This window comes from Podarcis cretensis (assembly GCF_951804945.1).
Source record: "Podarcis cretensis genome assembly, chromosome: 2".
Lineage (NCBI taxonomy): Eukaryota > Metazoa > Chordata > Lepidosauria > Squamata > Lacertidae > Podarcis > Podarcis cretensis.
The window spans coordinates 75,820,947-75,837,326 of NC_137171.1; the positions used below are offsets into that span (position 1 = coordinate 75,820,947).

General features: G+C 44.9%; 1 long non-coding RNA gene across 1 annotated transcript; it reads left to right on the plus strand.

Annotated features, from left to right (window-relative positions):
• Positions 1-173: 173 nt before the first annotated feature.
• Positions 174-12,970, plus strand: LOC307211432. The gene is made up of 3 exons (XR_013836450.1): positions 174-301; positions 8,890-9,045; positions 12,132-12,970. It is a non-coding gene; the product is annotated as an uncharacterized lncRNA (long non-coding RNA).
• Positions 12,971-16,380: the final 3,410 nt, after the last annotated feature.

Genomic DNA, 16,380 nt, shown 5'->3' on the forward strand with positions numbered 1-16,380 from the left:
CTGCTGCATGAATAAGGTGGGAGGGGCAGAATTTCTGTGAAGGACAACAACTTTCTTTTAAATGCAAATGCCCTGGTAATTAACATTGATGAGAAAGGAATGTTGGAAAGCACCTGACAGCTAAATGCGAGCATGCTCAAATACATTTCCTTGTGCTTTGCCTTAGCATAGCAGGCTACTTTCGTATGCTGTCTGTATGAAGCTTTTCTCTTCTTTGCTTCAGGAGGAATTCCAGGTACCTGGATCTTGTTTCCTTATCTAAGGGACCATTAGAAACCCCTTAACACGTGTCACATTCCAGGTGAGGCATGTTGTTTGTTCCTCTTGGGGCAATAGCTGAGGGTGGGTGGGATTTCCATTTTGACTGCAGCGGAGGAGTGAAGGAGTCAACACCCCCGTCATCTATGTACTCAGTTTGGACTGTCCCTCTCCCTATGCCCGAAATCTTCTTTGTTACATCTACATCCTGCCTTTCTTCCAAAGAATTCAAGGCAGCGTACATGATCTGTCCCCTCTAACCTTTTATCCCAACAACAACCCTGTGAGGTAGAGAGAGTGTGGCTTGCCCAAAGGTCACCCAGTAAGCTGAGTGGGAATTTGAATCCATGCCCCTCTGGCTCTAGTCGAACATTGTACTGGCTCATGAAACAAGGGAAGGCAGACTTAACTTTAGGAGAAGATAGGTCTTCTGTTTTCTTTATCAAAGTTTTCCTTTTTATAAAAGAATGACAGGCCATGAAGGTTTTGGCTGAACCCAAGAGCAGCTAACCCTTTTTGGTCCAAGGGCCACATTACCTGTTGAACAACCCTTGGAGGGCCGTAAGGTCAGTGGTGGGTATGAATGATGCAAAGTGGGCGTGGTCAACTTACACCTTACACACACACACACAGAGCCCAACATCACAAAGGAGGAACAGCACCTCCCCACCTTGGAGCACAAAGCGGCCGTTCATTAGCACTCTTTAATTCTCCAGAGTCTGATTCTACCCCTCAGTGGTGCCCAACCCAGCACATTCATCCCTTCTTACCCGTGCCTCTCCCTCTGCTGAATAGTGAATACAATAAAACTCAATGACACAGGAAGCGTTCAGCTTACAAAATTCCACAATGCACCATGCGTTTTAATGGGTTTTGTCATCGCCACAGATGTCGGCGACAACACGTCTTATTAGTTCTCACCAGCCACGTAGATTGGCCAAGCACACAACATTCTGCAGTTACACATGGGGCTGGGATGGACGTGTCAAGCAGTTCACTCCGCATCTGGGAGTAATTTTCTGAATGGCAAATGTAAATTGGGAGAGGGCAGCCCGTGGCAAGGCAGGCAGCTGGGCTCTTAGCACACCTGAATAAGGAGCAGCAGGGCTCTTGAATCTTCCGACAGGACGAAAGTTTGGCTTTCCCCACAGCTCACTGGGAGCAGATTGCCAGGCTGGGAGAAGGGGATGCAAAGAGAGTAAAGGATAGGGATATGCCCCTCCTCCATTTTGTGCTTTAAAACACAAGGGCAAGTGTGACTTCTGCATTGCTTCTAATTCTTAACTTTGGGTCATGCTCCAAGAGACGTGGAATGAGCGAGAGGAAGCTGATTATTTCCCTGAAGCTTTAGTGTACCTGCTCTACTGCTTTTGAAGCACGATGCCCTGTCCACTGTCAGGCAGAGTAATTGTGCTTATAGTTTCATTAAAGTGCAAGAGTCTACAAGCGCCACTGTAAAAATGATTATAAGTCCTGAAGGGGAACACATTCTCCTTAAGGGGCTTATAATTATTGGCACGCTGGCGCTCCGTCTTGAGGAGGAGATGCTGATGAAAGGCTGCCTGCATCCTAGCAGTTACTTAATTAAAAACCATAGGGTAGATCCTGTCGTTGGCTACAGCTCTGAGCAAGGGATGGTGCGTAAATGCCCCACCCGAGGAGTAGCCCTGGGAAGCATTTTGCTCCAAAGACGCTGAGTCACGGGCATCACGGCACATTTAATGGGCTGGTCTGAGCGTATTTATCCCAAATCACCGTGGCAAAAGTGTTTAAGACAGCTGCTTCAGAATTGGGAATGGGATAAGGAGGAACTGGATTTATCCAACTCACAGCTCTTTGAGGGGCAAGGCTTCTAGGCTGTTAACAGGTTCACGAAAGACAGAAATGGAACAGGTGTAGCTTTCCCCATATGGAGAATATGGGTGTTAGTCATGGATGGTGGCTCTGTCGACTCCAAGTTCAGAGGAAGGATTTCACTGGAGAATAGCAGCAGCAGCAGACAGTCCTGCTAGTGGCCTTTCCAAAAGGCTCTGGTTGGACGCTATGGGAAATGGGAGGCAGGCTGGCCTAAGACATTTTGCTGGCTGAGGTAGAATAGCATATCATTTCCACCTTCAACCCCAAGGTGAATAGGACCTGCTTGTGGGCATTTGGCACATGGTGATGGACTAGATAGGTCAAGCATAGGCAAACTCAGCCCTCCAGATGTTTTGGGACTACAACTCCCATCATCCCTGACCACTGGTCCTGTTAGCTACGGATGATGGGAGCTGTAGTCCCAAAACATCTGTTTGCCTATGCCTGAGATTGGTCTTTGATTGGCCCAACAGAGCTTTTCTTACTTTCTAAGAGTACCCAAGGCCAGCCAAGTGATTTTGGCACTTGTGGCACAAACCCCACAAAGCCTTGCTACCCCTCACCCCCAGGAGTATAAATAAGCAACAATAAATTAAGTAACTCACATTCTCCTGCCCTTTCATGACAGCCAATGCCAGCTGTTTGAGGCAGCTGCCTAATGCATGGACTAGCCTTTCAAAATGTCCTCCTCAATTGTCCTTCTCCCCACATTTGCTGGGCCCTGTGTCATTTCATATGCAGTCAGCCCCTTTGCTGTAGGCTTTGCATCAGAGCTTGCAGGGCAGCAGCTGAAGAAGGAGCAAAAAAGGTTTTCTTGTGTGTGTGTGTTTTGTGGCTGATTAGCTGCTCTCCCTGTGCAAAGGTCAGAGGGGGCAGGGTTTCTGTTGAGGCAGGTGATTAGCTGTGGGAGAAGCTTATCAGAGCTTGCAGGGCAGCGGCGCGCGCCTAGCGCCGCGCGCAGTTTGATCCATCTCTTAGTTTGATCCATCTCCCCAATCGTTTGTTGGGGGAGACCTAGTGTTTTTTTGGGGGGAGTTATTTGTCCTGTTTGCACGCTTTCTATGATGGAGGACCGCTGTAGCCACCCCCAACGACACGTTCTCAAGATGGAGAGTGAGGGAACAGCTGCAGTCGCCTGCGGTTCCTGCACAATGTTAGCCATCTTGCCAAAGGTTGCAGGCAGCTTTACCTGCAGCAACTGCATGCTGATTGCCCTCTTAAAAGACAAAGTCCAGCAACTGGAGGAACGTGTAGCTACGCTCCAAAGAACTAGAGAGCTGGAGCTCTTCTTGGAAGCAACAGAGCGCACCGTCTCCACCAAGGAGGAGACAGGGGACTCCCCTGAGAAGGAGGCTAGTTCACCAACACAGGAGCCAAATATATGGAGAAACGTGACTCAAAGAAGTAGGAAGCCCAGGGTTCGCTCTGATTGTTTAGAAATACACAATCGCTTTGAGGTCCTCTCCCCTAGCATGGAAGATGAAGAGCAGACTCCATTTGAGGATCTCTCCCTCATTACAGTCGATCAGGTATATGAAGACGAGCAGCAAAGTCAGTCCTCAGGGAATGTGCAGGCGACCTTGGAACGGACAGCTCACGGAAGAACCCTGACCAAACCTAAGAGGAGGCGTGTAGTGGTGATAGGGGATTCCCTACTGAGGGGAACAGAAGCAGTGATCTGTGGGCCTGACAAGATGTCTCGGGAAGTGTGCTGTCTCCCCGGGGCTAAGATCCAAGATGTAACTGAACGACTGCAAGGAATCATAAAACCCACTGACAAATACCCCTTCCTCTTGGTTCATGTGGGAACCAATGACACTGCAAGCAATAGCCTCCAGAAGATCAAAAGAGACTATGAGGCCCTGGGCAGGAAATTGAAGCAATTAAATGCACAAATTGTCATCTCATCTGTCCTCCCAGTTGAACGACATGGCCCAGGGAGAGAGAGAAAAATAGTGGAAGTGAACAGCTGGCTTCGCAAATGGTGTAAACAGGAACGGTTTGGATTCTTAGATCACGGACTGCAGTTTCTTGAAGATGGACTTCTGGCAAGTGATGGGCTGCACCTCACAACGGTTGGGAGGAATGTTTTTGCCAAAAATCTCAGAAACCTCATCAGGAGGGCTTTAAACTGACTAATGTGGGGGAGGGAGACAGTGCTCCTGAAGGTAGGAGTCTATCAATTGATGAAGATGATCATCCAAATGTCATAGACCAAATGGAGCAAACAGCACGCAGACCTAGTGGTGGGAGGAAAAAATCCTTAAATAAGAGACACGGGGGAATGATTAATGGACTTCAATGTCTGTACACTAATGCGCAAAGCATGGGAAATAAACAAGATGAGCTTGAGCTCTTGGTACAGCAAACTAAATATGACATAATAGGCATCACTGAAACCTGGTGGGATAAGTCCCATGACTGGAATGTAATAATGGAGGGATACAATCTATTTCAGAGAAACAGACCAGACAAGAAAGGAGGAGGAGTGGCGCTATATGTCAGGGATGTGTATACCTGTGAAGAGATCCAAGATTTAGAACCTCGAAGCCAAAGTGAGAGCATTTGGGTCAAAATTAAGGGAGAGAAGAATAACAGGGACCTCATTGTGGGAGTTTACTATAGATCCCCAAGCCAAACGGAGGACATAGATGATGCCTTCCTGGAACAGATGGCCAAGCATGCCAAAGGAAGGGAGATAGTAGTAATGGGGGACTTCAATTACCCGGATATTTGCTGGATGTCAAACTCAGCCAAGAGCATAAGGTCAAACAGATTCCTCACTGGCCTTGCAGACAACTTCGTTGTCCAGAAAGTGGGAGAAGCAACAAGAGGAACAGCCATTTTAGATCTGGTCCTAACCAATGTTGATGACCTGGTTAGTGGGGTAGAAGTGGAAGGATCATTAGGTGCGAGTGATCATGCTCTTCTGAAGTTTACTATACAGCGGAAAGGAGCAGCCAAGCATACTAGGACTCAATTTCTTTACTTTAAGAAAGCCGACTTCATAAAACTTAGGGAAGTGCTGGGTGAGATCCCATGGACAGTAATACTAAAGGGAAAGGGAGTTCATGATGGCTGGGAGTTTGTTAAGAGGGAGATAGTAAAAGCACAACTTCAGGCAATACCAATGAGACGGAAACATGGAAGGTGCCTAAAGAAGCCAGGGTGGCTATCTAAAGAACTTTTAACTGAGTTAAGATTAAAAAAGGATGTGTACAAAAAATGGAAAAGGGGGGAAACCACCAAAGAGGAATTCAAACAAATAGCCAGCACGTGTAGACACAAAGTCAGAAAAGCTAAAGCACAGAATGAACTCAGGCTTGCTAGAGAGGTTAAAAGCAACAAAAAAGGCTTTTATGGGTATGTTCATAGCAAAAGGAAGAACAAAGAAACAGTGGGGTCACTCAGAGGAGAAGATGGTGAAATGCAAACAGGGGACACAGAAAGGGCTGAACTCCTCAATGCCTTCTTTGCCTCAGTCTTCTCCAATAAAGAAAACAATGCCTGACCTGAAGAATTTGGAGCAAATGATTCAGCAGAGGAAACACAGCCCAGAATAACTAAGGAGATAGTACAAGAATACTTGGCTAGTTTAGATGTATTCAAGTCTCCAGGGCCAGATGAACTGCATCCAAGAGTATTAAAAGAACTGGCAGATGTGTTCTCAGAACCACTGGCAGTCATCTTTGAGAATTCCTGGAGAACAGGCGAAGTCCCGGCAGACTGGAGGAGGGCAAATGTTGTCCCTATTTTCAAAAAGGGGAAAAGAGAGGACCCAAATAATTACCGCCCAGTCAGTCTGACATCAATACCAGGGAAGATTCTGGAGCAGATCATTAAGCAAACAGTCTGTGAGCACCTAGAAAGGAATACTGTGATCACCAATAGTCAGCATGGATTTCTGAAAAATAAGTCGTGTCAAACTAACCTGATCTCGTTTTTTGACAGAATTACAAGCCTGGTAGATGAAGGGAACGCAGTGGATGTAGTCTACCTTGATTTCAGCAAGGCATTTGACAAGGTGCCCCATGATATTCTTGTAAAGAAGCTGGTAAAATGCGGATTTGACTATGCTACCACTCAGTGGATTTGTAACTGGCTGTCTGACCGAACCCAAAGGGTGCTCATCAATGGTTCCTCTTCATCCTGGAGAAGAGTGACTAGTGGGGTGCCACAGGGTTCTGTCTTGGGCCCGGTCTTATTCAACATCTTTATCAATGACTTGGATGATGGACTCAAGGGCATCCTGATCAAATTTGCAGATGACACCAAACTGGGTGGGGTGGCAAACACCCCAGAGGACAGGATCACACTTCAAAACGACCTTGACAGATTAGAGAACTGGGCCAAAACAAACAAGATGAATTTTAACAGGGAGAAATGTAAAGTATTGCACTTGGGCAAAAAAAATGAGAGGCACAAATACAAGATGGGTGCCACCTGGCTTGAGAGCAGTACATGTGAAAAGGATCTAGGAGTCTTGGTTGACCGCAAACTTGACATGAGCCAACAGTGTGACGCGGCAGCTAAAAAAGCCAATGCAATTCTGGGCTGCATCAATAGGAGTATAGCATCAAGATCAAGGGAAGTAATAGTGCCACTATATTCTGCTCTGGTCAGACCTCACCTGGAGTACTGTGTCCAGTTCTGGGCACCACAGTTCAAGAAGGACACTGACAAACTGGAACGTGTCCAGAGGAGGGCAACCAAAATGGTCAAAGGCCTGGAAACGATGCCTTATGAGGAACGGCTAAGGGAGCTGGGCATGTTTAGCCTGGAGAAGAGGAGGTTAAGGGGTGATATGATAGCCATGTTCAAATATATAAAAGGATGTCACATAGAGGAGGGAGAAAGGTTGTTTTCTGCTGCTCCAGAGAAGCGGACACGGAGCAATGGTTCCAAACTACAAGAAAGAAGATTCCACCTAAACATTAGGAAGAACTTCCTGGCAGTAAGAGCTGTTCGACAGTGGAATTTGATGCCAAGGAGTGTGGTGGAGTCTCCTTCTTTGGAGGTCTTTAAGCAGAGGCTTGACAACCATATGTCAGGAGTGCTCTGATGGTGTTTCCTGCTTGGCAGGGGGTTGGACTCGATGGCCCTTGTGGTCTCTTCCAACTCTATGATTCTATGATTCTATGATTTAACTGTAGCTCTAGAGGCGCTGAGGAGAGAACCAAAACCCCCATAAATGGCAACTCTAGTACATGCATTCACACATGAGCCACAGTTAAAGGATTAAAAATGTCAAATTTCCCCAAACGCAAACTACACTAGGGGACGCAATTTACCAGGGGCAGGTACCAGAAAATACAGATAGTCCCAGGTCAATAGTTGAAGCATTTGTCTTCTGCTGAAGAAGTTTGATGCTGCTTTTGCCTTAAAGGATGTAGGAAAGTATGGCTCATCGTTTGATCAAATGGCAGAGAAATATCTCCTTTGGATACATAGTTGCCTGCCATCAACAAGGATGGGGAAAGGCACAAGCAACTCCAGCTGTATTGTTCTCCATCCGAGTAGATGTTGGGACTGCCATTTTATACAACAATGGTCAAGAAATGCTTGCTTGACCAGCAAGCAAGCATCTCTAGGGAATCTCTAGAGACAGGCATCTCAACGGAACGTGAATGCGTACCTTTCATACCCACATCTCCCAGCAGATGTCACCTTAATGCAGAGCGAGGAAAGTGAAGGAAAAATAACCAGTGTTACCTGCAAAAGATTGTATCTATGCCTTCTCATTAAAGACACGGTGAAATGGCACTCACTCCTTCGGTCGCAAGGAATTCCTGCAAATAGCATGCAATTGTTCGCATATTGAAATGGTTAGCCAAGGGCAAAAATGAATTGTATTGCCATTAATGTGTCCCAGAAGAGCAGTCTCAGATCTGGCCCATGAGCTTTTAAAATCCCCATGTAGTAGGAAAATGGCAGCAGTTGATAACAAGAGGATGTGCTCATGAGTACCTGCTGTATCTGACAGTTTGGTCAAAGCTGAATGCCACAGTAAAGTCATAGGGATGGAAGCCAACTTTCAGAGTCATTCCTAAGCTTAAAAAAACCAAAACCTCATATTTATTTCATCTGGACATTTTGGAAAGCAATTTTCTGCCCCTTTCGACTCATCTACACAAGTGGTTGCCCCCTCCCCCACTTTCAATCTGAGGGAACTTCAAATGTTGCTCCCATTCACTACAAGGTCAAACTGATTATGGAAATAAAATAGCAGAATTTATGGTCTTCTGAGCACTCAAATACTGCTCTTGCATGCAGCTTTAAAGAGATTCCCCCCCAATATACGCTCAGAGACCCCAATTATCCAATCTGAGTATACATGAAACAAACCCTGATAATCTCTTTTTGTGCAGGCAGGGGGAAGATTAAGGTTGTATAATGAAACATTCTGAAGCCATACCACCATCTGATAATAAATATAAGCTGCATCTGGGCCAGGAAATAAAAACCAGAATCTTAACCCATAATTCACTCTGATGTATTTTATTTCAATCCATTGCTCAGAGTCGGTTCATCCCTTACTTGGAAGAAAGGGGAAATGGTACACCTCTGGCTACAAACCTATGCGTACTTACTTGGAAGTAAACACCATTAATGGACCTTATTCCTGAGTGAAAACCCATAGGAGCAGACTGTCACTCGTACTGCTGCTTCTCCATTCCTGTGTAATGTGCAAACTGGCTCTTAAGGTATTTTCATGTGTATCGTGAAAAAATGCATTTAAATAGCTCTCATGTGGCTGGCGTATTATTCATGCAGAGGATGAAATAGAAGACACAGAAGATATACATCTTGGTCAACGCTGGCTTGACATTTGCAATGGAACTGATTCAATCCTCATGTGTGATGATGACCTTAGTGTGTGTCCACAACAAAATGGTCGCCGCACGAGAATCACTGACGATGGATGCACAGGTACCTAGGCGGTCTGCTCTTTGCATTCCCATTGCAATGTCTAAAATGATTTGCGCATGGGTGATACAGATCATACATTCTCTCTGTAGGAGTTCACCACTGGAGATAATGATGCCTACCACGATGAATTGCTGCATAAAAACCACTAAATTATATTAAACAGAACCTGCCCCAAAACTCTCAAAGTTTTGGGGCAGGTTCTGTTTTAGCAAGTATTAGCCCGTATTAGCAAGATGGACACTGAATGGCCATTTCAGTGCATTGTTTCTTTCTGAATAGCCACAGGGAATCATTGGATATAGTAGTCACCTAAGTTTTACTCAGAGTAGGCCCAGGGAAATTAATGAACACTGCTAAATTAGGTCCATTGAATACCACCCTGGATGTCTTAAGGCGCACCTTAAAATCAGAATATTGGAAACCATTGGTTGTTTTTAGGGACAATCTTCAAACGGGGATGCAGTTGTACTTTGGATCCCAAACACCTTGTGAGTCGGACATTTTGGCTCCCAAATGCCACAAACCCGGAAGTGAGTGTTCCAGTTTGCAAACATTCTTTGGAAGCCAAACATCTGACGTGGCTTCCATGACTTCCGACTGAGTGCAGGAAGCTCCTGCAGCCAATCAGAAGCCACACCTTGGTTGTTAAACGTTTTCAGAAGTCGAACAGGCTTCTGGAACGGATTACATTTGAGAACCAAGGTACCACTGTATTTTAGCAGAGCATGATGGTGCTTTGATTCTTCAGACGAAGGGCTCAGAAGCCTGGGCCCAGTTTAATGGTGCAGTGTGAGAAAGCCAGGAGCAGGAGGAGTGCAGTAACAGTTCAGACTTGGCGTGCATATTGGTAACCAATTCTGGAAAAATAATACAAAAAACTAAATCTGCTGGTCTGGGCTTGGTCTTACTCACTGATTTTTATCATTGCTCACTTGTTTGCTCTGCCTTGCATAGGTTCCAGCAGGTTCAGTTGTCAGCGTCTAAATTTCTGGCACTGCAAAGGTTTCCGGATTTAGGCTTTTGGAAGGTGGAAACTATTCTGGACCAGCTGCTTAGTAACTGTTTTGCCTGCATCAGTGTGTTGCTGTCTTTTAGTCATCCATTCTGACTCACGTGGTAGTTGGAGTCAGCCTGTCCACCAAGGCCTGGTTTTCCCATCAGGGATGATAGTGCCCCTCCTTGCTGTTTGCAACATGCCTCGGGTGATCTTGTAAACCTCCAAACATTCAGTGGGGATGCGTCACTCCCTTCCATTGAGAATAGGCACTGATGCTGATGCACACTTTGCGTGCAACCTCTAAAAGGCAGAATTGGTTACGGACACCATGAAACTCCAGTTGATGAAAACTCATCATGCTGTTCAAGTAACAAACACATCAGAGATTCCTTTTTGTGTGTGATGCTTCAGAGGTCTGCCTCAGCGGTCACTGTAACGGGGAGCAAAGAGTATTTCAGAAGCACTCCCCCCCCCCTTTACAACTTTGATGCTGAATTCACAAAAGAATTGAAATGCAGTGATTCCCAAACTTGTATCTGGTAAATTTTACCAGTGATCTATTTTTGGCCTTGCCTGATAATCCCTGCAAAAGCAAAGGTACTCATGTTAATCCATTAGGGTGGGAAATCTCCAAAGTCCACAATTGGGTAATACCTTTATTAGGACCAAGAAAAATGAACTGTGGATGGATAATCTCAGCACCTCACTTGGGTATGCCAGTGGTTGGCATCATGATAAACTATGGTTTATTCCTGTAAGACCAATTGCAGTCATTAACAGTCATCAACAGGTTTACCACACCTATCAGCCAATCACCCATTCCCACCACCCTTCTGAGTAATACCCCTCCCCACCCTCTCACTATATATAAGGGTCTGGTGACTTCTGTTTCAGTGTATCTGAAGAAGTGTGCATGCACACGAAAGCTCATACCAATAACAAACTTAGTTGGTCTCTAAGGTGCTACTGGAAGGAATTTTTTTATTTTGTTTCGACTACACATAATTAGTCTTTTTTACATTGAGTTGTTGTTTCCTTTACATTGAAATTAGCGTAAGCCACATGTTACACAACTTATGTAATTTAAGTTAAATAGTGGACAGTGAGGTGAATAATGTACCATTTGGCAGAAACCAAACTGCAGCGGAAGGGAGACAGTGATGACTGTGATAAATACAGATAGGAATGGAAATTGCTGTGTTCTTACATCTCTAGCCTTAACAATGGTTTGCTGAAACAAGCCAGCTTTATCAACCACTGTTTGAAGTTTGCTTGCTTCAAAAAAGCCAAAAGATTAACCACAGCTGGAGATTAGATGATATGGCAAGCTGTTGTTAAACAAAAAGAAAGTTCCTTCTCATGGCTGTGCTAGAGATGGATTGGGGAGCTTGTGAGCTCATGGAGAAACTAATTTCATTCACAACATGAGAAACTGTATTATGTGGTGACGTCCAAAGACAGACGTTATTTGGACAGATGTCCAAAGACAGACATTTTCTGTATCTTTTTGCTCCATTTTAACCCTGCTTCTGACAGCTTGATGCCCTACCAGCCCAGTGGAAAGCACTGTTTTGGTATGTTGAGAACTGCTTGTGAATGGCAATGACCTTTTCAAGGTGGATCCCCAAAGCTGCTATTCAGCCCTTGATTAAAAAACTTAAAACTTAAAACTAAAGCTTAAAACTATACACACCCGGTAGAGGAGTGTTAAATTAATTTAGCTCACAATACAAGGATTAATGAATTAGCAGCACAGGGGTCTTTGAGAGTGTGAATCTGTGTGAATCATAAAGATGCACTTTCCCATTAACTTCGACACAAAATGTGCGGCAGAGTCCGTCTTCACTGCATGGAATGTTTACTGCACTGGGGCTGAGATCAGATACATATATGGAAATTGTGCAGAGAGCCTTTTGATCCAGGAATTGGATTGGAAAACTCCAGAGGCCCCTTCTAAGGTTATCATCTGCGATTAGGAGTTCAGATGTAAGCCATTTGCGTATGTGGAGGCAGCAGCGGAATGCCTTTTTTATGCATTAGCTCCATGCAATACAGGTCTGTTCCAATCACATCTTTGTCTATTTTTCAGGCTTGATGAGAAAAGCTGCTTGCATTTCCTTGTATGACATCCTGAGAGCTGCCCTCACTGGTCTGTGTTTGCTGTGTGTGTCAGGTTAAACTGCAGGCTTTTGGGGGGCTGGCCCTGTTAGGGTCAGGGTCATGACAAGGCAGCAAACTGACCGCTGTTGAAAGCCCTAAGCAACTCAGGCCCCAAATACCTCAAAGCGCCCCTCTTTCTCTACCCACATCCTCAGCAGAGGGGGCCCTCTATAGTCCCACCACCCTCAGAAGTTCAGGGGTGGTAGTGGTCAGAGAGAGAGAGCAGCCCCTAAACGGTGGAACTCCCCACAGAGCTTCATCTGGCATCTTCCTTATACAGCTTTTGGCAAATGCTCTTTACCTCAGCTTTTGACACCTAAGATTACTTTTTTTAGGACCCACCCTATTTTTGTGATTGTAAGTTGTTCCAAACTGTTTGTAATATTGTGTTTTAATTGTTGTAACTTGCCTTGGGGCCCTAGGGTGAAAGGTAGGTAGTTAATTTAATAATCATACTTTGTGTGGTTTTGTTGCATTTTCACTGCTGTGGAGGGGAAATGGCTCTTCTGAAATTTTCTGCCTCGTGTGCAGAAACATCTTGGCTTGGAAGGGATGGGGCTGATTTTCCGCTCCACCTCAGGGAACGAAATGCCTCGGGCTGACCAGCCCTGTATCAAGAGCAAATGGAACTAACTCAGGATCCATAAAGAGAACAGGAAGTACTGGGACTAGAAATTGGGGCGAGGGTGGTCTTCCTCCTTACCGCAGCTTACTGAGAGCGGACTTGTGTGAGCACAGCAAGAACTGAATAAAGTTCTGATCCGTAAAGCCTGCACGTTCCTTCAGTTAATGAAACAGACCCTGAGGCCCAACTCAGGAGGTGTCCATGCGCATTCTTGCCAATGTGGCATGTAAGAGGCCAGATCACAGGAAGAAGCATGTATTCTTAGACTGAAAGCATGCTGCAAAGGATTTCAAGAGGCAGTGGCAGAATAAACAGGTGTGTCTATGTGGGGTAAATCTCTTGATTGGAGTACCTTTGTACCTGCTCACTTCCACTACTAAATATAAGGAAGGACCCCTTCCCACCCTTTTCTCACACAGCATTATGTGTATAAATGGCTTAAGTGAAATAAATATACTCAGTTGTAATGTTCTGACATTTTGGTCACCTCATTTCTGCTAGTGATCGCTTCTGTTTCAAAACATCCATCCTGTATCATCCATCTGCATATTGTGGTCCGTCAAGGGCCTGCCAATCCTCCTGTTTTTGCCGCCTGCAGTCTTTGGCAATCACTCGTAGCTGAGTAAGATTGTCTTCCATGAACGGTGTGTCCATAAGTGACTGTGGAGGCCAATTCTGGATCCACACGTCCTTCCACAGTGGGGACATAGGTTTCCGTGCTTTTCTCTTAGCTTGTTTTTCCCTTTCATCCTGAGTTTGTGCTTCTTCAAAGTCCACGACACCTTTGGTAAAAGCTGTTCTCCAGTTGGAGCGCTTGCAGGCCAGTGTTTGCCAGTGTCTGTGCTTATACTGCATTTTTTAAAAAAATCTCCTTGAGAGCATCTTTAAGCCTCTTTTGTTGTCCACCAGTATTTCACTTTCCATTCTTAAGTTGGAAATGGAATAGTTGCTTTGGAAGATGATAATCAAGCTTCCAAACAACATGACCAGTCCAGTGAAGTTGATGTTGAAGTATCATTGCTTCGACACTGGTGATCTACTGCTGTCTGCAGTAGACACACACACACACAACCCTCCAAAGGCACTGATATACTGCCATACCAGGCAGGTGGGAAGTTTTTGGTGTGGTGGATCACAAGTTATGCAGGCTTCTTCTATTTTTATTTTTTATATAAATAATTTTTATTAACCGACCAATCAAATCAAATCAAATCACATCATATAAATTCCAAATTACAAAGCTGAATTTTAAATTTTTGTTGGGGGTACCCATATTTCAAGTTCCGAAGGGGATCCAATCATCTTCTTGCTGCTGCGTTAATGTCCACAAATCTGTCCAAATAATGTTCATAATTCTATCCAGTCCTATCTTGCTGTTTCCCACATCTCATCTTGTTATTTTCATATATTTTTCCTTTCTCATTGTGACCTCTTCTTATAATCTCCATAAGCAGGTAAAAACCAATTGTAATCCTGTGTGAATTTTTCCGTTCGTCCAAGAACCATATCGAGATGGTTTCCATATATCACAAATCTGTCGCCTTCTTTAGTCCTCTGAGGAGGTTCGCCCGCAGTATGAAAACAAGTCCATTCCTCCTCCCGAGTCGTAAATCTTTCAACAGAACTTGCCAAAATGGCGACGCTATTTTTTACTGCGTCATCCCAAAAGCTCTTGTACTTTCCTCGATCTCCTTAAAACATGCTTTTGGTTAGAATTCATTTCCACACAGTCTTAAATCATTCAGCTTAGGTCATTTAAGCGACGTTTCTGTCTTGTGGGGGTGGGGATTATTGGTTAATCATATAGAAGAAAGAAAGAAAAGTCCCCCCCATCCAGTCCCGCTGCCGACATACCGAGCCTTGATGTGTCTTCTCATGATATATTCCTGTTGATCCAACCCGCCACTCTTCTTTCACAGAGGTCCCTTCAATTAGCAGTCTTTACTCCCCATTCTTCACTTGAAATATGTGCATTTGCTTCTTCCTAATTGTTTATTATCAAGTTGCTGCAGCTAGTGGCGCGATCAGAGACAGCATCCAGGAGAGCCGAAATCCACACAAGGGCTTTCTGCCTAGTGCCTCCACCCCCTCGAGTTCAGGGGTGATTTATGGGCACAGCAGGCAAGGGCAGTCCCCCCCATTCCCTTGGGGGGGTGAGGGAGGCTGCATACTCCCATAACAGCCTCATAATTACCTCGTGTGGGTCGGAGAGATGTTATTGTCTGCCATCTTCCAATGCGCCCCTAGTGGCACTCCCATGCAGGCTTCTTCTAAAGGGCGGTCCCTTTGGCCTAGTCTCCGGTACATACTGGCCAGCTGTGGCTATCTAATAGAAGAATCATGGCACTCTGCACATACTCAAAGGCACAGAATTTGGCAGGTCACAGAAACTGGGTGTGATGGGAGAGGAGAGGTCCATAACTTCCAGGAACGGAGGTGCCTAAGGGACTAAAATGTCAAGCGGCAGCCCTTGTAAGAGGAGCTCTTGACTTGTTCCTCTGCAGCAGCATATTCTGAGGAGAAGGCAGCCAATGTTGTTTCTCCTTAACGAGCTACTCTGGAGTGCCAAGCATATTATGTAAGAAAACTGACTGTGAGCAATTTCCCTAATCAGGTAAAGAAATTGCATAATGAGCTCAATCATAATCATTTTCTTTAAGGCTCGTGTGATGAAAAAAGATGTCATTCCAACAGGGCCTTATGTAACAGCCAACCGTATCAAGCAAGGATTATTGCCCAGAAAACTCTGATGATGTGCGTAGTGCAGGCTAATTATTCCAGGTTGGGGACGGTGGTTCCAGCCAGAAGTGCTCCCATTACTATTGGCTTATTAGATGTCATTATCATGATTTGCCAGTCTGCAAATGCTCCAGCCGGAGAAATATGCTCATGTACAAAGAGTGGGTGGCTTTAAAGACTGCACTGAGGTCCCCCTATTTCATGGCAATGTAGAACTGGGCAAAACTGTTGGGTTAACTCTTTCTGTCTCCCACCCAGCAAATGTAGATGGTAGATACTGAAGAGCAAGCAGCCTTTGCCAACTCTTTCACACATACAAGGAGTTGGATCTATGATGCCTGAGTTTCTCTCCTCCTCCTGTGGATTCACTTCAGGACAATACGTTCTCTGTTAGCTTCCATCTCGCCATCTCTAAATAATGATGCACCTCACCAGATTTGGGGAAGGGGTTATAGCACAGTGGAAGACCACACGGTCTGTTTGCAGAAAGTCCCAAGTTCAATCCCCAACATCTCGAGATAGGGCTGGAAAAGATTCCTGTGTGAAAATCAGCGAAAATCTCTGCCATTCAGCGTAGTAATTGGATTGGACAATCTATCAATTCCTGTTTCTCTCTCTCTCTTTTTTCAATTTTAAGTTCGGTTTGTGATTTTTTAAGAAAGTCTGTATGAAAATCGACACACGTTTTTGTACACCTTTCTCTTAGATATACATTTTTTGTGAGCACAATTTTGCCTAAATTCACATTTTTGCTATCAGAACTCTGTAAGCAGACATGGGCTAGTAGCATTCATTCCACAGTTACTGAAATAAT